The sequence below is a fragment of the Amblyraja radiata genome, chromosome 16, assembly GCF_010909765.2.
Source record: "Amblyraja radiata isolate CabotCenter1 chromosome 16, sAmbRad1.1.pri, whole genome shotgun sequence".
NCBI lineage: Eukaryota > Metazoa > Chordata > Chondrichthyes > Rajiformes > Rajidae > Amblyraja > Amblyraja radiata.
This window is the reverse complement of record NC_045971.1, coordinates 6,694,130-6,716,401: the sequence shown is the minus strand read 5'-3', so window position 1 is coordinate 6,716,401 and position 22,272 is coordinate 6,694,130. Positions and strand designations below refer to the sequence as shown.

Sequence of the window (22,272 nt, the reverse complement as noted above, 5' to 3'; positions counted from 1 at the left end):
TAAATTACTCACCTGCCACCCGATAATAAGATTAAATGCCATTGAATAAGATTACAACCATTTTGATTGTAACCTCAGCTCCACATTTCTATCATGGCAACCGGTCATCCTCCCACATAGCAGAGAAATATCTATCTCCACAGTTAAAATATTCAGCTTTTGTTTACAACAGGAAACATTGCAGATTAATCTGCATCTGAGACAAACATTCATTGAACTAACATGGGACACAAGAGTGCTGGAGTAACTCAGCGGGTCAGGCTGCATCTCTGGAGAACACGGATAGGTGACGTTTTGGGTCGGGACCCTTAATCGAACATAATTGGTTGGTCTATGGTTCACATGCTTGATCAATGGTGTTTTAGCATTAATGTTTTATTATTGTTTAGTGTTTTTAGTCATTCGTAACTGTCACTGTATGTCACGTTGTTACTTGTGGGCGGAGCACCTTGTATGTGAATACTTGGCCAATAAACTTACTTATGGTACTTGACTGCCCCAGAGCTCACCATCCTCTCCACCACCTCCCAGTTCAGACCCTCAGCATCTCAGACTAAGGATGATGCATCCCTGTGACTGGGAAATTGCAAACCAGGCTTTGGGTGAGGGGTAACTTTGCACCCTTAACTTTGGCGCAAAGGGTGCGAAATATTCTCACAGATGCTGCCTGACCCCCTGAGGTGTTTTTTGGGCATCAAATTAACAGCCAGAACCAGCAGCGGGGGAGGGGGTCCTTGTCTGCTTTTTAAACCCTCATCATAGCTCAGAATCACCCATGGCTCCTTCTCTGCTCATTCCATCTCCCCACATCAAGAGTTACAAAGATGAAGACTGCAGTAACAGGAAACACTGGACATTGGAGACCAGCTACAAGCAGAGATCGGACAAACCTGGATTGTTTTATCTCAATCACTGGGGGAGATCTGGTAGAGGTATATATAAATTATGAGGGGGCAGGGTAGACAGTCAGAACCTTTTTTACCCAGGGTGGAAATGTCAAAGAGTAGATGGTAGAACTATAAGGTGAGAGGCGCAACATTTAAAGAAGATGTTTAAAAAAGAAGTGAACACGCCCATACCCAGTGTGGATCATTTGTAAAGAGTAGAACACATTCAAAGCTGTTTTTTGGGTTTTATTACACAATATTTGCTCGCATGTTTAGTGACACACAGGGTGTAGGTGCAGTATCACAATACTCTAAGGATTCTACAAAAACAGATCCTTTAAAACCAGATCTCCCCTCTAAAAGACTACACTTGATGATTAAATGCAAGTCTGACAGAAGAGCTGCAATGTATGAAACCTATGAAAGTACTCCAATAACACATAAACTGTCAAAATCAATACCAGGTGTGTGAGAACAATGGATGGCTGAGACAGCCAGCTGGAGGAATCTCCTCCATGGCCCCCGCATACAGTACGTGGATTATATCAGATGCTGCCCACACTCCTCCCGTGAAAAAGTCAAACACAACTACTCCCCCTTGCGTGGCTTCCGTTCAGAGCAGACTATGGCAACCCTGCAGAGAGCAGAGGGGCACTCCCTTTAGCTTGACCTGTGACTGTTACTGGCTTGGCTGAGTATATAGTGGGCAAGGCAGGTTTCTCCAGCTTCCACGGGGGACAGAATGCCCTCTCATCATTGTCTACTGACACTGGGCTCAGCTGCCCCAGGGAGGGAGACACACACACCAATAAACCCACGCTGTGTTTGTTGCCTATACTCTTCCCGGGTAGGCTGAACATTGAACTAAAGAGGACGAGGAGGTGGTTTTCTCACTCGTTGACGATGCAATGGTTTTGCGGGATGGAATGAGAAGCTGCTGTCGTTGAGGGCAGCAGCCAGCATTGTGCGTGTGTCTGTGTGCGTGTGTGTATATCCAGCTCTGTACCTGTTCTGGTGTCGCTTCCCTCTGCCCGCTCTGTGCCACGTTTGGTGCCCAGCCTCGGCATTTCCCAGCTCACTGGTGGAGACGCAGTACCGGGGCATCACCTACATTCACAACCCGCCCCTAACCTAACCATAACGAGTAGAGAACACTGGAGAGGCAGAGATCAACACGTGGGACTGGGGGCCCAGAGGTAAAACTCCAATTGAGACAAATACCTTAAAACACTGACTCACTCACCTTGCCCGTTCACATAGCTGCAGAGCGAGGCACATGCCCAGGCACTGACAAGCAGAAGCCCATTGACTGCAGAGAATGAGTGAAGCAAGTCGCAGAGAGCAGTGTGGCTGTGGTGCCGACTGGCTCCAGTAACAGATGAAGGCCGTTAGCAGCCTGGGATTGTAACTACAGAATGAAGCCCTAACCCACTGTCTGTGCTTCTGCCTCCTCATTACCAAGTAAACAGCGCGGGCCCACCAGAAGCAAATTTTCACCAGAACGGAAACACCACTGCAGGATGGAGTGTTGGCCACCAAGCCTCCCACAGGTTGGTTGGAACAGCAATTGGTCCTGTGATCAGGCATTCATCAACTCACAGTAGAGTACCAGGGTGTTGCAGTGAGGAGGTGGCAGAGCAGTGGCTGGACACGCACACACATCGTAACGCCCTCCCTCCCAGGCCCAGCCACACAATGAAAACAGTGCACTAAAAGAGGCTGTGAATTAAATCAGCACCTGCAGACTCCTTTTGCCTTCACGGGCTCAAACCCGATGCTATAAGCCAAGGCAACTAATCTACAACTCATTGGCTTCTACAATTAGTTGTTACCCCCAAAAACATGGAGAAAAATAAAACAGTGAAATTAAAAATGTCATGCTGGATTTGAAACACAACCTGCCCGGCCCCTGGCAGTCAGAGGCAATAAACCAGGTCCGAGAGGAGTTGAGAGAAGTATCACCCGGAGAACTTTACATCTGTACAACTGAAAACCATGTCTGCAAATGTCGGGATTATTTTCTCGTCGTGTAAAGTAGTAAATGGGAGGTGTGTGAGCCCCTCTGCTCCGTTACTTCTCCTCTACCTTGGTTGGATTGGAGTGCCACGTTAGACGCTCCTTGTAAAACGATTTGACCACCTGCGGGCACTTGACGTTGGCCTCCTTTGCCGGCACCAAGTCTGCCTCGTCCGAGTTTTTCCTGCACGGGGCAACAGAGGCCGTCGTTAGCAATTAGGCTGTGGGCCAGCATCAAAAATGTGTCTAGAATTTAACTTTCGTGACCCATGTCTTGGAACTACATGAAATTTTTCAGATTTAGATAAAATATAATTGAGAAGGAAGTCATAACTCATCAGTACCAAAAGTTGCACATTAATTAATTAAACTAATTAGAAAATGAGATTGAAAAAGCGCCAACTAGTGTCCAATGCCCATATTACACCATGGGAGTAATTCCGTGCTGTGGTCTATTTAAACCATATGTTATACCACATACACATATATATATATACACATATACATACACGCACATATATATATATATATATATACACATATATATGTATACATATATATATATATATACACACACACACACCGGAAGTGGCGGCGGTGCCCCTGCTCACCTGCAGTCCGTCTGTCTTTTCTTTTTTTTTCTTTTGTCGTTGTTTTAGTTTATTTTACTTGTGTGTGTGGTGGTGTGGGAGAAACATGTTTTTAGTCTCTTCTCTCAGGGGGGAATGCGACCTTTTCTTGTCGTATCCCCCGTCCCCGTCTCATTGTGCACTAAGGCCTAATCGCGGAGCTGGCGGCCTCCAACTGGGACCGACCTCAAAGCTCCGGAAGCAGAGCCAGGACTTTCCAACGCGGGGCTGGCCGACTCAGGGCTGTGGTGACGTTGCAGCGGCGGCCACTTCGGAGGCTCGGCCGCGGGCCCAGTGGACTACAACGTTGGGAGCTCGCAGGTCCCAGATTGGTGACTGATTCTCGGGAGCTCTCGCAACAACAGCTTCGTCTGCTGGACTAGAGGGTGGTAGCTTCGACTGGCCCGGGTCGCGGAGTTTGAACTGGCCCGTTCGCGGAGCTCGGATTTGGCCACGGGACTTACCATCACCCGGCGGGGGGGCCCAACATCGAAAGCCTGGATCGCCTCAACGCAGAGGGAGAACAAGGAGGGAAGAGATAAGGACTTTAAGACTTTTGCCTTCCATCACAGTGAGGTGTCTGGTAGACTCACTGTGGTGGATGTTAAACTGTGTTAAGTGTGTGTTCTGTTATTTTATTCTATGTCATGACTGCAAGGTATGCAATTTCGATCGGACTGAAATGTCTGAATGACAATAAAGGATACTTTGTACTTTACTTTATACACACACACACACATATATATATATATACTAGACCAAGCGCAGACCCGTTGGGTCTGTTCCCTTAACGTGCGGTTGTGGGGGAGGCGGCATGCAGCATCACACACACTAACTACCCCCCCCCCCCCCCGCACTCATGCTAATGGAGGGGAGGAGGGAAGAGAGAGAGAGGGGGTGTGCTGAGAGGGCGGTGAGATGAGGGGCGGGGGAGAGGTGGGGAGCAGGGAGGGGGAGGGAGTAAGGGTGTGTGGAGGGGAGGGGGGTTTAGGGGAGGGACGGTGGGGGAGGGGATGGAGGGGGATAAAAAGAGGGGAGAGAGGAGAGGGCGGAGAGGGAGAGGGAGAGGGAGAGTGTCATTCAGAGCTCTGATTGAGGCAGACCACTTGCGGAGACTGATTGAGGCACACCACTTGCAGAGACTGATTGAGGCACACCACTTGCAGAGACTGATTGAGGCACACCACTTCCTGGTTTTATAGTCCCTTCCCCTGCCTCCAGCGGGGGCAGCAGAGAGAATGGGGAATTTAGTAAAAACATTAATATCTGTCATATTTCATCGACGGGAAAAATCCTCGGCACACATACGGCGGAGGGGGGCTCTGAGAGAGGTGGCCCAAAATGACGGCCATAGGTGGCGGCATTCTCTCGGAAATCGCAGCACAGAAAGCCAAAACCGGTCAAGAACATAGTTTTAGTAATATAGATATATATATATATATGACGTGAATATGATTGTAAACAAATATAATTATGCATAATTACGTAATATAAAAATTATATATTGAATATGTGAGTGTGTAATTTGAATGAGACTGCCACAGAGGTCCGGCTCCTGAACCAGCATAATTAATGCGTGAGGGCAGTTCTTGTGGGTTCCCCCGTTTACTGAACCCCACTGACTGCCTGTGGGCAGAGTGGGGGTCACGGCTATAGTGGGACTGGGGAAGTGCCAGGCTGGGGGAAGGCTAAGGCATCTTCCACTGACAGGAAAATGCCCCACCCCAACTCAACCCCCTTCGAGAGCTGCCACGGCTGGAGCTGGAGGTGCATTGGGACCAGCTGCGGGCTCCATATGTGTGGCTCCATATGTGTGGCCCCACTGCACGTCCACCTCGGCCAGCATGCCCTTCTGGATTATCATGGTGATGATGGTGGGGAGCAGCACTGCCCTGAACGCAGCACGGGCTGCCTTCAGCACCGCCATAGCGCCGGCTCCGTCAGTCTGCCCGCTCGCTCGCTGCAACACCGGCCTACTGACAGCCCGATCGACCACGCAGCCCCCACCAACCATCCGACCACTCGCAGCACCCACCGGCCGTTCGACCACTCACAGCACCCACCGGCGGCCCGACCCGACAGTCCACTCTCACCACCCACCAGCGGCCCGACCGACCACTCTTACCACCCACCAGCAGTCCGACCCAACTCATGCCACCCACCGACGGTCAGACAGCTCGACTGATCCTCCACAGCCGACCGACCGACTGAATAACCGATTGACTAACTGACTGCGCTAACCCTAATCATAACCCTAGCTCTACATTTGTTATTGATCATTTTCATTTAACAGTTCTTATAAAGATAAATCAATCGAAATACAAAATAATCTGCAAGGTTAGCATGACTTTTATCCCTTGGAAACCTTGTTATTGTTTTGATGTAATGAGGAGGCAGCCATGACCCCAGGGTCCTTGTTGCCTGCCGACCATAAAACAAAGCGCAGGATTGGTTAATTTGCGTCCCATCTCAATGTCAAACGTGCCCTGGGTGAGTGGAATGAGCTGCTGCATGGAGGAGGTAGTTGAAGCAGGGACTATCACAACGTTTAAGAAACATTTGGACAGGTACATGGATAGGACAGGTTTAGAGGGATATGGGCCAAACGCGGACAGGTGGAACTGGTGTAGATAGGGGATGTTGGCCGGTGTGGACAAGTTGCGTCGAGGGAAGTTTCCACGCTGTGTGAATCTAGTCAGGAGTCCAGAGTGTTTTATTGTCAAATGTCCCAAAGAGAATATACCAGGCAGATGGGATCAGTTTATCTTGGCATCATGTTGGGCACAGACATTTTGGGCTGAAGGGCCAGTTCCTGTGCTGTTCTATGTTCCATCATCGATGGCCACCCAGGTGTGTGATGGGGAGGGCGACATGGACAATTCAAGAGCTGGAGGATTGAATGGTGAAGAGCCTTGGTGCTGGTCTGATATTCCCAAAATTACTAAATTTCCCTAAAATTACCCGAAGACAGCCATCATTTCCAAATTTTGGGTAATTTCCTTCAAAGTGGAAACACTGTGTTCAGTCACCATCAGGTTGCTCGTTTGTTCAGCATAATCCGCCCCCCAGCCCGCACCACACAGCAAGCTCACTCAATCACTTCATCGCAGCAGGGTTATAGGTATGACAGAGATCGACTGTAATGCTGCAAACTCACCACTTCATGAGGAACATTAGCTTCCCCCTTGAATCTGTCGCCCCGATGATACACTCCGGTTCCAGCCCTCGGGAAAACCCTCTCAGCTTCTCCTGCTGCAAGAAAAACAAACGAGAACTCAATGGGCAGGGGTGTAGATCAAACAGTATTGCTGATTTGATCCGTGGCTGGTTTTGCTGCTGACTTGATCCATAATCCGTCAGGTTTCCACACCACCATCTAGGGCATGTGGGCAGCCATGTTAATTAGTTCAACTTACGACTCCAAGCCTACAGTACTCATTTTGATGGTCTCTGCATGTATTCTAAGTACTTGTTATGATATATAATGACTGTATCAATAATACTTTGCACATGCTGTCGGAAGTGGGATTTCCATTTGTCTTTAGCTGTTATTTACAAGGCTTTTCATAGTCTCAGACATGGCTGAAGCTTTCTGAAAACCTGACCCACTTGTTTTTGATAGCAGAACCGGACAGCGGTGAGCGACAGTATGATTTGTTCATTGCTGCAACTGCTCATGACAAGCCGGCAATGATCCGTGCAAGCATGCTCCTTCACCTCGCAGGAGATGAAGCTCATGAACGAGCACAATAGTTTGTGTATGCTGAGGCAATAACTCATCAACCTACCGATGGTGGAGCGCCGATCGTGACCCCGACTGAGTCACCAGATGACCCGGAGTGTCTCGAGAAAGTTTAGACAATTGTGTGACCCTCAAGCTAATCCAGTCATCGAACGTTTGAAATTTTTTTCAAGATACCAGAATGAGGGTGAAACTATTGAATCGTTTGTGTGCGTTCTAAAAAAAGCTGCAGGAACTTGCAGATTGGCGATCTCAAAGACGAGTTTATTTGAGACCGGTTGGTGTGTGGTCTTCTTCATGACAAGCTAAGAAAGCTCGTCCGCGACCCTGCAATAACTCTGGATGGAACTTGTAGCAGTCTGTGAGAATTACAAGCTGTCAAGTCGCAATCCTCAAACGCTCAACCAAGCACAGTATTCCAACGTGGGAGTATAGTATATATTCCAGTATGGGGTTAATAGCGTGCTAGCTGCGTTTCCAAGGCAAAGAAGGCAGCAGCAAATAGCACTACAAGGTCAGTTTTGGAGCGCTCAGGCCTTATCTCCCAGTCAAGTATTAACAAGGCAGAGACAGTTTAATTATGCTGCGGCTCATTTTATTCAAGAATGTAATAACTGTAGTGGTGAGCACTTGGCTAAGAGAGAGAAGTGTCTTGCCTTTGGTCAAGTCTGCCATGGGTGCAAGAGGCGAAACCATTTCTGGAGATGTTGCAGATCCTGACCTAAGTGAAAGCAGCAAAACTGTTTGACTTACATCCCTCTTCTTAGGCTTTTTGCCCAGAGGGCAAACTTAAAGCATGCTGAAGCAATATGTATATTAAGCTATAAAATTAACTATCATCTACAGTAAAGCAATAAAGGATATATTGCAAGAAGGTATTTGAAGAAGGTACTCGAGCGTGCCAGGAAAGTGAACATAAAACTGTATCCCCAAAAATGTTGGTTCCGTGTTAACAAGGTGAGCTACGTGGGGCATATTTTCACAGCTGATGGTCTCAAGGCGGATCCGTCCAAGACTGTGGCTGTTAGCGAAATGTCCACATCCACTAATATTGCAGGCGTGCAGAGATTTCTAGGCATGGTTAATTACCTCGTAAAATCCGTTCCCAACTTCAGCGAGATCTTGGGTCCCTTGCAGCAGCTTACTCACAAGAATACTGCCAGGACATGGCATCAACAGCAGCAGCATGCTTTTGTACACACTCAACCGTCAGATGTCATGTCTACCTACTCTGGCTTCTAACAATGTCAATAAACCTGTCACTTTGACCTGTGATGCATCTCAGTACGGCCTCGGTGCAGCATGTCTGCAGGATGAGCAGCCTGTTGCTTATGCTTCCAGAACGATGACGGACACGGAGATGAAGTATGCTCAGATCAAGAAGGAATTACTGTCAGTGGTTTTTGCATGGGTTAAATTCAACGATTACATTTTTGGCAAGGCTGTTACTGCTGAGACCAACCACCAACCTTTGGTTACCATTTTAAGCAAGCCTATACCTGCTGCTCCTGTGCGGCTGCAAAGAATGATGCTGCAGCTCCAGAAGTATGATATCTCTCTCACTTACAAGCAGGGTAAGCACATGTATCTGGCTGGCACCTTATGCCGTGATCCCAGGAGGTCGAGCGCCCAGCACACATTAGAAATACACTTTTGGGGACTTCCGGTGGCGTTATGCTGGAGTAGAGGCACGCGCCAGCTAGCTCCACGCTAAATCCGAATAAAAACGGGAGAAAAAACGGGATTGACCTGCAGAGAACTCACTGGCAGCCTGCATTGAGGGTGAGTGACGTCATCAGACCGCGACTCCGGTGGTTTAATGTCGTTACAACGTACTCCCCCAAAAGGACAGGCAAGGAAAACTGGTAAGACTAAACCACCGGTGGAAGAAGTAGGCCCGACTGAAGCCTCGGCTCAATTTAAGCGTCGTCCCAGGACGCTGAGCTTCAAAACAGGTCCAGAAGACAAAGACTAAAAAAGTTGAAATGGAGGACCTTCGTACTTTTATTTCAAGAGCAACTGTAAGTATAAGAGAAGAACTGGAACATTTTAAAGAAGAAATGAATTTTAAAGAAGAATTGAATTTTTTTTAAGAAGAAATCACTGCTTCTGTTCATGAGGAATTGTATACAGGTACCTGTAAGGAAGAAATGTCTGAAAAATGTAATCAACAAATCGAAGAGGTAAATGCTAAAATTAATTTGATGGAATACAACTTTAACTCTAGGTTGGATCCCATTATCGATACAGTAAATCAACACACTGCAGCCATAACTGAATTAGAGTCAATTGCCGATGCAAGTGCTGAAACTACAAAAATAATTCTCTCGGAGACTAAGCGTTTAACAGACTTATTGAATAAAGTGACTGAAAAATGTATTGACTTGGAGGGACGTCAGAAACGCCAGAATCTAAGAATTGTTGATGTTAAAGAGGGCAAAGAGGGAAATAAAACCTCCGTGACTTTGCTGCAGACTTATTACAAAAAGTTTAAAATTTAGTTCAAAAGCCGGGCACACAGAGCACCGAGACCTCGCCCAAGTGCGAGCGCCCCCCCCCCAAGACAACTGATATTGAAGGTGAAATGTGACCATATTTTGGATGACATCATAAAAAAAAATTGCTGGCAACAGAAATATCTTATTTAGAGACTATCGGCAGAGGTCGCTAGGAGGAGAACGCTTTTCAATGAGACGAGGAATCCTTAAGAAGATACCAAATCTGAGATGTACCCTGCAAAACAGAGTCACCGACAAGCAGAAGGAACATTTCTTCACCGATTACAAGAAGGCATTGGAGTTCGCCCAGGATATTGAGAATTCGACTGATGATTGAACATTATCCCCATGATGTCATTACCTTGCAGAGAACAAATGGAACTTTAAATTGTTATACTTAAGGACTAATGATAGTTGATAATATTTGAGCAAGTTTTCTTGCTATTGATTTACAACCCTTATCATTAGTACTAATTATTACTATTATTAACAATATTTACTTAGAATTAGTTATAAATAAGAACTGTAAATAAGGTTTGATTTAGGTATTTTATTAATAAAATTTGTTTTTTTAAATATTTGACTAATATTTGATTAAAACATTTTAGGAGAATATTAATTTTCTACTACTGGATTACAAATTCTTTGGACCTAAAAATGTTTTTCCCCCTTCCCCTTTTATAAATTGTTTTATTGAAATGTTCTTTTTTTTATTAAAGCACGGAGCATGTATTAATTTTTTTTTTAAGGTTACGGAAGTCTTTAGATGGTTAGCCACACTAGTGTGGCTATCACTAACAACACTGATTGTAGATGTAGTTTTTTTCCTTTTCTTTGCACTCTTCTAACCATCTATTTTTCCACTTTTTTTACTCTTCATTTAATTACAACTTTAATATTAAATTCAATTATACATTTTTTTTAAGGAGATATGTTCGGGATGAAGACTTATTAAATCTAAAATTCATCTATCCTGTGTTCGGGTGGAATGTCGGGTTTAGTGTGTTGAACCATCTGCTCTTTATAGACCACCCTACCTATAAGATGCAAGATGTTAATATGAAAATTGGGGGTGAAGGAATTACATTCTGTAGTTGGAACGTAAAGGGTATTAATGAACCAATCAAGCGAGGTAAAGTATTAGCACATTTAAAATCACTCAAATATATCACTGATATAATGTTTCTTCAAGAAACTCACCTTAAAAATGAAGCGCAACATAGATTGAAAGCAAAATGGATTGACAAAACGTATCACTCCTCATTCTCTCATAAGTCTAGAGGGGTTGCTATTCTAATCCGCAAGGGTATACCTTTTAAACATATATCAACTATTGCGGATATCGATGGTAGATATATTATACTGGTGGGTGAATTATATTTTTAAAAAGTGATCCTTCTTAACGTTTATGGACCAAATTTTGACAGCCCATTGTTTTTCAAGAAAACACTTAATACTATTCCGGAACTTACACAACATAATTTGATAATTGGTGGAGACTTAAATTGTACATTAGATTCTTATCTAGATAGATCATCAAGACAAAGGAAAATAAAATCATAGGCAAGTGAATTATTAAATTCATACATTAATACTACTAACATCAAAGATGTCTGGAGAATCGAAAACCCATCTGGACAAGAATATTCATTTTACTCACCGGTACATAAAACTTATTCAAGAATAGACTACTTTTTAGTAGACTCTAAACTCATCCCATTTACTTATAATTCGAAATATCATAATATTATAATTTCAGATCATGCACCTTTAACATTCATGATTAAACTAAATGGAATGACCGAGAAGCAGACACAATGGAGACTTAACCCTCAAATTTTAAATGATAAAGCATGCCACAAATATCTTATTACACAGATTAATATGTTTTTCGAGTCGAATGACTGCCCTGAAACATCTGTCTCCCTTCTCTGGGAAACATTCAAAGCATTTGTACGAGAAGCGTTAATCTCCTCACAAGCCTTTCATAATAAAAAGAATCGTGCTAAACAACATGTATTGGAAATGGAAATAAGGCAATTAGATATACGAATGCGGCCGCCCCCTCTATGATAAACATAATAAAATCGCTGCACTTAAATAAAGTTAAATCAAATATATTCAGATCAAATCATAAAACTTTATCAACACACTAAACAACTACAATTTTGAATTTGGTGATAAACCACAAAAACTATTAGCTCGTCAACTTCGTAAACTGGATGGGGAAAAAACAATTCATAAAATTAGATCAGATACGGGAGAAACACTAACATTGCCCAAGGATATCAATGACAGATTTTTACAATATTATCAAACACTTTATTCAACCAAAACGACAGAGTGTCCTGCAAGAATGGAAACATCTTTACAGAAATGTAATCTTACAGGCTTAGATCTGAAAGAGAAGGAATTATTAGGTGCTGAAATATCAGTAAAATATATTGAAGAGTCCATTAGATCTTTGAAAAACGGAGAGGCCGCAGGCCCTGATGGCTTAAACTCTGAATTTTATAAAAAATTTCATGATCTGATTTCTCCATGCCTACAGACATTATATAATTACGCTTTTACACAACAGAAACTTTAAATGAATCAACAATAACACATACCAAAAACGGATAAGGACCTTGAGGATCCAGGTTCATATAGAGCAATTGCTCTTTTAAACACTGATCAGAAGATATTAACTAAAATTTTAGCCCATAGATTAAGTTTAGTGATTCATAAATTAATACATCCCGATCAAACAGGTTTTATCCCAAAACGTTATTCATTTTATAATCTGACGATTATTTAACATTATATATTCAAATAGAATAGCTAATGTAGATTTAGCAGTCATCTCGTTTAGATGCTGAAAAAGCATTTGATCAGGTGGAATGGCCCCATATATTTCGGTGATGGAAAATTTTCAACTGGGTAAGAAGTTTTGTACATGGGTTGAACTCCTATATACTAACCCAACAGCTAGAATATGACAAATCAAATGTTATCACCCAAATTTAATTTATCTACAGGTTGTAGACAAGGATGCCCATTATCTCCATTGATATTCGCCTTAGCTATTGAACCACTGGTAGAAAGTGTTACAGAGTCCATCCAGAAATCTATGGGTATAATACTAAAGATAGTTAATAAAATTTCTTTATACGCAGATGATGTATTGCTATACACTACAAACCCAGAAACTAGCATTTCAAACTCGCTCGCTAAATCTTATAACTCAATTTGGCTCACTTTCCAGGATATAGAATTAATTGGAACAAAAGTGAAATTATGCCAATAACGGAACTTAACCTACATACATTGCAACAATCTCCTTTTAAATAGTCTACAAAAATTTAAATATCTAGGAATTTATGTGACTAAGAAATATACTTCTTTATTTAAATTAAAATTTCTCCCTTTACTTAATAAACTGCATAAGAATATTCAGTATTGGAAAACACTTCCTATCTCAATGCTCGGTAGAATTAATGCCATAAAAATGATTTTCCTTCCACAATTACTGTACCTTTTTCAATCAATTCCGATATATCTCCCCAAATTTTTTTTTAAAGTTGATTCTATTGTTACAAGTTGTACTTGGGATTATAAGAACCATAGAATAAGTAAACAAATTATGTGAATCCAAGATGAATGGAGGATTAGTTTTACCAAATTTTTAATTTTATTTTGGGCAGTTAATATTAAAAATATGAACTTCTGGTTGGAAGATATGGATCAACAACCAAGTTGGTTAAAGAGGAAAAGGAAGATTGATTACCCTTTGAATTGGCTCGATTTTGTTAGCTCCCACAAAACTGAATTTAAAAACTTATAGTGAAAATCCTATAATATATAGTGGTATACGAACTTGGAAACAATTAAAAATGACTTTAAAATTGGATAATTTATCACTCCTTCTCCCCATTGTAAATAATCCTTCATTTAAACCTTCTGTGTTGGATAAAGGTTTGTACAATGGAAAAATTATGGAATGAAAAAGTGGGACTGTAGCGGCACCATACGTGGTGAATAAAGGTGAGACGTCAGGCCGGTTCAAAGAGTCATTTATTCAGTGGTGACACATTAGGTGGTGCGCTAACTATAATACAAGATTCAAGATATATTTAATTGTCACATGTGCCAGATGGCACAGTGAAATAAAATTCCCATACAGCCATACAATAAAAATAAAGAACACAACACACTATAGAATTTAACATAAAACATCCCCACACAGCAGAATCAAAGTATCCCACTGTGTGGGAAGGCACCAAAGTCGTAGTCTCTTCCTCCACTGTTCCCGTGGTCAGGGCCTCCCCGTGCCCGCAGTTGCAGCTACGGGCGGCCCGATGTCCAGGACCGCTCGCCGGGGGATACAAGTCCGACGTTGGGGCTGCGGGACGTTCTCAGCGGCGTGGACACAGTCGGCCCCCTCCTACTGGAGTCGGCGGCTTCCAAAAGTCCGCAGGCCGCTGCCGGGTGGAGACTGCTGCTGTGGACCCTCTGCAAGGCACCCCAGGACTCCACGATGTTGTTCAGCGCCGCCCGCGTTGGAAGCTCTCCGCACCAGAGCTCCACGATGTTGGAGCAACGGCCCAACGCTCCGGAGCTCCAAACGGCGACCCAGGTAGGCATCGCCCGCTCCGCGGTGACTCCAGCGCTGCGCCGCCGCTGTAGCAGCCTGGTCCGGTTCCGGCAGGAAAGGCCGCTCCGATCCAGCTGGTAGGCCGCGAGGTGGGAGACGAGGACGCGACTCGGAGGAAATAGTCGCGTCCCCGCCAGGAAGAGACTGGGAGACGGTGTCCCCTTACCCTGCCCCACTCCCCCACATAGAAAAGTTAAAGTTCCCCCCTAAAACAGACTTTGGACTAAATGAAAATTTTAAAAAAGATAGAAATGACAGACAGGCTGTAGGCAGAGGCTGCTGCCAGTGCAGCGCCCCTAGAGGATGTTGCTGTAGCTGAGCGAGGTTGTTCACTCGGGCTCAGCTACCATGTCGACTCAAGGTCTCACGGTGAGAGACTTTAAGTACCAGACACTCCCCCTAGCCCATGATGTCACGTGCCCGCCCTCGTATCTCCTGATGAGGGTATCGAGCATGAGTGGCCCGTGTTTAGGCTGACGCCACAGGACGTCTTTTACAGAAAAGGTACATTTTCGTAGTTGTGCGGCCGCTTGCTTCAGGAGGCCGCGGCGGCCATTTTGCCTGTCCGGCTTGAAGCGGCATTCACCAGCGATTCAATCCCTGGGCCGGACAGGCAGCCAGCGCCAGGGATCTTCAGAGTCCATGCCGGTAAGGGCGTCTTCGGCAGGCACCCCAGGTAAGCCCACCCTATCGGTGTGCTAGGCCATGGGCGGCGGCCGGCCTGTTGCGGTGCCGGGTCTGCCGGTGAGGTGCAGGGTGTGGAGCTGTGGCCGCGGCGAGGCCTGTTGAGGTGCAGGTTGCGGTGAGGCCGGGGCAGGGCCTGGAGCCGTGTCTGCGGGGAGGCCCGGTGCGGTGCAGGGGTGTCGGCCCTAGCCCGTTGCCGGGAGCGGGAGAGCGGCAGTTACTCTCTCTCTGCTCCCAAGGGCCGTCGGGCATGTCGGCGTTGCTGTGGGCAGGAGCTGCTACCCTCGCAGCTCCTGCAGCAGCTGGTGCAGCAGCAGCGACGGCTGGTAATACCTCTCCACTCCGGTGGTCGGCTCCGGGCAGGTCATTGTGGGGGAGCTCGGTGGCAGTCCACACAAGGCGGCCTGCCCGTTGCCGGGAGCGGGGAGAGCGGAAGCAGCGGCGGCTTCTCAGCTCCGGTGAGCAGCAGCTGGTGGGGAAGAGCCGGCATACCTCACTGCAGGCCGGGGTTGGCTTGCAGCGTCGTTCTGCAGGACTGGGCAGCCGGCTGCAGACATCAGGTCACCCGAGGGCTGCGTGCTTCAGGAGAGTCCAAATTCCAATTGGACAGTCGGGGGGTCACCAGTGTAGCGGCACCATACGTGGTGAATAAAGGTGAGATGTCAGGCCGGTTCAAAGAGTCGTTTATTCAGTGGTGACACGTTAGGTGGTGCGCTAACTATAATACAATGTTGCTGTAGCTGAGCGAGGTTGTTCACTCGGGCTCAGCTACCTGTCGACTCCTCATGGTCTCGCGGTGGAGAGACCTTAAGTACCAGGACACTCCCTCTAGCCCATGACGTCACGTGCCCGCCCTCATATCTCCTGACGAGGGTTCGAGCATGAGTGGCCCGTGTTTAGGCTGACGCCACAGGACGTCTTTACAGAAAAGGTATTTTTCTTTCATTTCAGGAGTTACAACAGAATTCTGGATTACCTTCAAATAATGTTTTTTAGATATTTACAACGTAGACATTATGTTAAGTCACATACACAAGAATATAGAACTAGGGAGCCTTGATGAATGTTTGAATAAACATCCTAACACAGATAAATTAATATCTCACATTTATAATATTCTTTTAGATAGTGAGGTCCCATCGACGGAATTATATAGACAAACATGGGAAAATGAAATAGCTCAACCCATAATGAAAGATATATGGGATGAAAGTCTACAACATAACATCAATGCTCGTTAAAGACCAGACACTCTTTAATACATTTAAAGTACTACATAGACTGCACTATTCTAAAACAAAATTAAATAGAATCTTTCCAAATATTTCTCCTATCTGTGACAATGTCAATATTCAGAAGCTAATTTAACTCATATTTCTGGACGGATATTTTAAAAATTATTTCTGAAGTTGTTAATATCCAATTGGATCCTGACACAAAACTAATAATATTAGGAATATCAGAACAAAGCCTAAAACTTACAACAAGCCACATAAATTTCCTTGATTATGGTTATAATTGGGGAAAAAATGAATATTACAATTTTGGAAAAACCCAACAACCCCACAATTTAGGTATGTTGTAAAACGTACCTGAAGCGTCGCTGAAATCTGTCCTAGCCCGTGTGCGCGATTTTGGCGCCGTTTAGAGGGGGGCGGGTTTTAAAACAGCGATTTTCCCTAGGCTGTTCAAATCGAGGATGTTTCAGCCTAGTTAATTATTAACGAAAATCGTTGGGAGATTCCGTCGCTTGAGCTATTTTTAGTTTTAAGGGGTTTATTTACTTGTATATAGTAGGTTAAAAATTAACCTCTAAACCCGCGACCGCCGACAACGGGCCGGATCTCATACAGGGGACAACGGAAGATAGGTGTTTATTTTTACGTTTAAAAAGGGCTTTCTTAAGATCCCTTTATACAAAATTAATGTTGCGAGTAGCTAATTTGGGGCCCATTATATCCCGCAGTATTTTTCTGGGCATTTGGGGGCACAAATCTACCGCAATGTGAACGTTCTAAACCAGCGCATTCCACAGGATTCCCCACTCGAAAGCTGATTTAAATGCCATTAATTTATAGCAATTGAACTAAATTCCTTCCATTTGGCCTATAAATTAATGTCAAATATTTAAAAATCATGTTTTATTGTGAATTCTTTGTGAATATTATTTGGACACTTAGGCTATTTAAAAATGTTAATCTTTTCTTAAGAAATGGATAGATGTTTAGATCTAGTAATTGAAGTTTGGAATTAGCTACAAATGGGTAACTAACTACTATATGCTTTAATTTCAGGTTATCCAAGTAAGATTATTTTATATTTGTTTCAGAATGCTTCAATCTATGATAACTGAAAATTTCATTCAGTTCTCTTAATTTTTAAGAAAGTTATGGGCTTTTGACTGTCCACGATCACAGCTTTTTTGTTATGTCCATAGAAAATCAATAGGGAACAAGATGCTAATTTCCGAGTATGAAAATGGCCATAACGTTTTTAATACTTGAGATATGAAAGTGAATTAGGTGTCAAATTAAACTTATTTTTATGCTTTATCTGATGGGATAAATTGCAGACTTGATTTTTTAAAATTTCAAAATTTTGTAACATTGCTACACAATTAAACATTTTAATGTGTAGCAATGTTACAAAAATTTTGAAATTTTAAAAATTGATTATGGAGATGTCTGAGACCTTACACTTGGAAAAAAATAGACTTGTCTTAATTGACAAACCAGAATTATTTGCTAGAATATGGTCTCTTTATTGATGTTCTGAAAGGGTAAATTAGTCCGGCACGGAAGCCTGACTGAAACTGAATCCAGGATTGGATGAATAATTACACTTTATAATCTACTTTCCTATCTCCAAAATGTGTTATTGGTAATTTATTTGATTTTTTCTCTTTTTCCTCCCTCCTGTCTTTCTATAGCTCTATCTTTCAAAAAATCTATTAAAAAATAAACAAATAGAAGCTGTGTTAATATGTAATTGATAAACAAATTGTGGTTTGGTTATGATATGTATATGCTTCTAATAAAAATATTTATTAAAAAAACAGAAATAGACACTTTTGATGTTAATTATATTACTTGCACTATATCTTCATTGCTTTTATAGCTTTATATACATTACGTCTGCATGCTTTATGTTTGCCCTTTGGCAAAAAGCCTAAGAAGGGGGGTGCAGATCAAACAGTATTGCTGATTTGATCCGTGTCTGGTTTTGCTGCTGACCTGATCCATAATCCATGTCAGGTTTCCACACTACCACCTCGGGCATGCTAGTTAGTTCAACTTACGACTCCGAGCCTACAGTATTCATTTTGATGGTCTCTGTATGTATCTAATTAAAGTACATGTTATGATATGTAATGACTCTGTATCAATAGTACTTTGCACAAGGGGGAATCGGTGAGCATGGGCAATCTGACCACCTCCCCAAGCACGGAATCCAGGCAAGCCAATACAGGGAAGATAGACACAAAACGCTGCAGTAACTCAGCGGGACAGGCAGAATCTTTGGCGAGAAGGAATGGGTAACATTTCGGGTTGAGAACATCTCCAGTCTGAAGAAGGGTCTCGACCCAAAAACGTCAACCATTCCTTCTCACCACAGATGCTGCTGTCCCGCTGAGTTACTCCAGCATTTGTTTCTATCTTCGGTGTAAACCAGCATCTGCAGTTCTTTCCTACACAAGCCAATACATGAGACGGGGTCCCTCCATACTGGCTGCATAGAGCATACAATGTTCAACTTGGAGCCTTGGCTGCAGCTCTGGTCACCAGACTGTAGGAAAGCTCCCTCGACTTCATCTACACCATCTAAGAATAAGGGGTCGGCATTTAGGACTGAGATGAGGAAAACCTTTTCACCCAGAGAGTTTGAGTCTGTGGAATTCTCTGCCACAGAAGGCAGTGGAGGCCAATTCACTGGATGTATTCAAGAGAGAGTTAGATATCGCTCTTAGGGCTAACGGAATAAAGGGATATGGGGAGAAAGCAGGAACGGGGTAGCTGAATTGGATGATCAGCCATATTGAATGGCGATGCTGGCTCAAAGGGCTGAATGGTCTTCTCCCTGCACCTATTTTCTATGTTTCTATTCCCCTCACCTGCTCCTCCCTCAAGAAAGCTTCCTCTGGGACTGACCACAGGTTGTGTTGGTCACCCGCTGTGGCGGCACCTTCACTGACCTCCTCCCTCTTCTTTCTTGTTTTTATTTTCCTCTGTTTCCGTATTAGACACCTGCTTTCCCGCTTTGGTCCCTCTGTTTTAATCCAGCCATCGTGTGCTATTTTCTGGGACTGCAGGAATTCTGCGATGAGGTCAGGGCAGTCCAGGTTTTCCTCCGGCTCCCACGTGTTGTCATCACTGCAAAATAATTCCAGTCACTGAATACCGACACTTGGACCTGAATCATTTAGTTCATCAACAGCAACCGCTGAGCTGTGAGCTACTGGAACAGCTTCCAGTCCAATAACACATGTTGTTGATCCATCCACAGAATAAATGAGCACTCATGACCAGTGACTTAGCAATTCAATGCACTGCATAGATAGATGTACAGGGCTAAAGATCTAAGAGGAAGAGAGCATCTCACAATAACCTCTGGTTTGTGCTTCTTCTTCCCACAAGCCATCAGACTCTTGAACACTGCACAACACATTAACCACTACCATCTCTGGAGAAAAAGGATGGGTGACGTTTCAGGTCGGGACACTTCACACTAAAAAGGGGTCCCGGCCCGAAATGGCAATTATCCTTCTGTTCAGAGATGCTTGTAGTAGCCATTTAGCTTAACTCAGTATGTTATAATTATAACCAGTTACCTTTAAGTTTTATCTGCCTATAATTATGTGGGTGGGATTTATTACGTAGTCAGAGGCATGTTTGCGGCTGAGATTTTCACGCAGATGCACGAGTAGTTGTTAGTTTTAGTTGAAGGAAGCATGGGGGAGAAGGCACAGCTTAGACCATGCTGGAGTTTGACCATAGCACGAGTGTTGACCATCCATGGAGTTTGACTACGAGTAAGATTAAAATGTACTTAAACAAGAAGAAGTTGGGATGAATATCTTACTGTTTTTAGTGCAACATAAAAGCAAACTATTAATTAAAGAGATTGTGTTTTGAAGATTTATCTTTGGACGGCTTTGAATGTCTCGTGGAGAGCTCGCATGCATAACAAAATCTATCTCCTTACCCCTGTCTTCAATCATAGTGGCTAGAGGAAAAAATGCCTTGAACGATGTATAATCTGCCACTACATGCTGCCTGAACCTGTCGAGTTACTCCAGCACTGTGTGTGCATCTTGGTGTAAACTAGCATCTTGCAGCTCCTTGTTTCTACTCATTCCTGACCCAGTTCCACTTGACCAATAACTCTGAATGGAAATTTGTTACACTCGCTGCTTCCTGCTACTGGAAAGATCACTCAGCGTGGAAATAAAAGAGCCAAAACCAGGCTGATGTTGTGAATGTGTAGGCAGGAACGGCAGATGCTGGTTTTAACCGAAGACAGACACAAAAAGCTGGAGTAACACGTAACAGGGCCAAATCTCGGGAGAGAATGAACGGGCGACGTTTCGGGTCTGAAGAAATGACCCAAAATGTCACCCCTTCTCTGTCCAGAGATGCTGCCTATCCCGCTGAGTTACTCCAGTTTTTTGTGCCTATCTGCTGTTCGTGAATACTCACAGCAAGAATCCTTTCCAATTTGAGCAGGTACTCCACCTTGCCGTTCACTGTGCGCCTGTCCCAGCACTTTCTCCACCATGTAACTTCTCCTCCTCCGGAACCTCCTCCACTTCCCTTCTTGTTCTGCTTTTTTCCCATGGGTGTCCAGTCTTAAATTGAGAAGCGAGGTGGAGGCTGTTTAGAAAGAAAAGTTTAACTGCAGTTAGAATTTGGAAATGATCAGAACATTAATCCACAGCTTTCTTTTCAAGGAGAGAATCCTCCAGGTGATGTCTGAAACAAGGTCTCCAGAGATGCTGCCGGACCCACTGAGTTACTCCAGCATTTTGTGTGAATCCTCCAGGATTCTGACTGTTTAATGGCATGATACAAAATTCTTAAGGGGTTGGACAGGCTAGATGCAGGAAGATTGTTCCCGATGTTGGGGAAGTCCCAGGAACAAGGGGTCCACAGTAACGGATAAGGGGTAAATCATTTCGGACCGAGAATGAGAAAAAAACATTTTTTCACATAGGAATCTCTGGAATTCTCTGCCACAGAAGTAGTTGAGGCCAGTCATTGGCTATATTTAAGCGGGAGTTAGATGTGGCCCTTGTGGCTAAAGGGTATCAGGGGGTATGGAGAGAAGGCAGGTACAGGATACTGAGTTGATGATCAGCCATGAGCATATTGAATGGCGGGCAGGCTCGAAGGGCCGAATGGCCTACTCCTGCACCTATTTTCTATGGTTTCGATGATAGGGCACAGACTATGCCCTAGGGAGTTACATGTGTACAACTGACACAATTTGCAAGTTCTGATCCTTGGTTCACATCACAGCGACCTACCTGATGTGCGATCTAGTTTAGTTAATTATTGTCACGTTTATCGAAGTACAGCGAGAAGCTGACCTTTCTTGTCCTGGGCATCCTCCATTGCCAGTGAGGCCCAGCGCAAATTGGAGGAACAGCACCACATATTTCGCTTGTGTAGGTTAGACCCCAGTGGTATGAACATTGAGTTCTCTAATTTCAGATAGTCCTTGCTTTCCCCTACCCTCCCCCCCTTCCCAGCTCTCCACAAGCCTACTGTCTCCGATCTTCCTTTCTTCCCCTCCCCCCGACATCAGTCTGAAGAAGGGTCTCACCCCTAAACACCGCCTATTCTTTCTCTCAATAGAGGCTGAGGGTGAGGACCGGCTCCGCTATGGCGGAGTTTCTCCAACATTTTTGTCTACCTTTGATTTTTCCAGCATCTGCAGTTCTTTCTTCAATGTTGTATTGTCTAATATTCTTTCTGAACTCATATGCTTGTGGTGTGTCACCTGTATACAAATTAATGAGTGCATTAGGGAGGTCTTCAGAGGAGCAATGTTGACCTTACCCTTCATGCAGCAAAAGTTGGTTGTTTCTCTCGAGAAGCGGTACTCTCCACAATGAGGGCAAACATTGGTCATTTGACCAACATCAGCATAACTATTCTCCCTTTTTAGTCGTGCATTTCGT

At 44.1% G+C, this 22,272-nt stretch overlaps 1 protein-coding gene, 1 long non-coding RNA gene and 1 pseudogene across 3 annotated transcripts in view; all 3 read right to left on the bottom strand.

Moving 5' to 3' along the window:
* Nucleotides 1-22,272, bottom strand: part of LOC116981836 (RNA-binding protein 25-like) — a 582,493-nt gene that overhangs the window by 12,823 nt on the left and 547,398 nt on the right. The window lies entirely within an intron of this gene.
* The window catches only part of LOC116981842, a 557,782-nt gene that overhangs the window by 4,237 nt on the left and 531,273 nt on the right, over nucleotides 1-22,272 (bottom strand). The window lies entirely within an intron of this gene.
* LOC116981838 lies at nucleotides 1,119-22,230 on the bottom strand (annotated as a pseudogene).